This window comes from Camelina sativa, chromosome 18, assembly GCF_030686135.1.
Source record: "Camelina sativa cultivar CO46 ecotype springtype chromosome 18, ASM3068613v1".
In the NCBI taxonomy this organism is placed as follows: domain Eukaryota; kingdom Viridiplantae; phylum Streptophyta; class Magnoliopsida; order Brassicales; family Brassicaceae; genus Camelina; species Camelina sativa.
Window position 1 is genome coordinate 1,229,347 of NC_141897.1, and position 461 is coordinate 1,229,807.

Sequence of the window (461 nt, forward strand, 5' to 3'; positions counted from 1 at the left end):
AAACCATGGTGAGGACATTGAGTTTGGAAACCTTTGAATCTCTCCCATGCCTCACAAAAGGTTTCATTATTCCTTTGAGCAAAACCAGAAATCTCATTCCTCAACCTAGCAGTTCTTGCATTGGAGAAGAACTTGGCTAGAAAAGCTTTCTTGCAAGCATCCCATGTGGTTATTGCTCCAGTAGGAAGAGTCTTCTCCCAGAGATGAGCTTTGTCTCCAAGGGAAATGGGAATAGCCTTAACTTGAAGCCATCTTCACTCACACCATTGATTTTAATGAATCCACAAATCCTGTCAAACTCATCAAGGTGGTCTAGGGGATCCTCCATTGGCAACCCATGGAATTTGTTGGCTTGAATCATAGAGATCAATCCACTCTTGATCTCATAATTATTATTAGCAACAGCAGGAGGCACAATACCAACTCTTTGGTTATGTGTGTTTGGTGCATCCCCATCACCA

The 461-nt window shown here is 42.3% G+C and overlaps 1 non-coding gene across 1 annotated transcript; it reads left to right on the forward strand.

Annotated features, from left to right (window-relative positions):
• LOC147921330 (small nucleolar RNA R71) lies at nt 1–107 on the forward strand. Its single transcript, XR_015589856.1, has one exon. It is a non-coding gene; the product is annotated as a small nucleolar RNA R71 (small nucleolar RNA).
• Nucleotides 108–461: the final 354 nt, after the last annotated feature.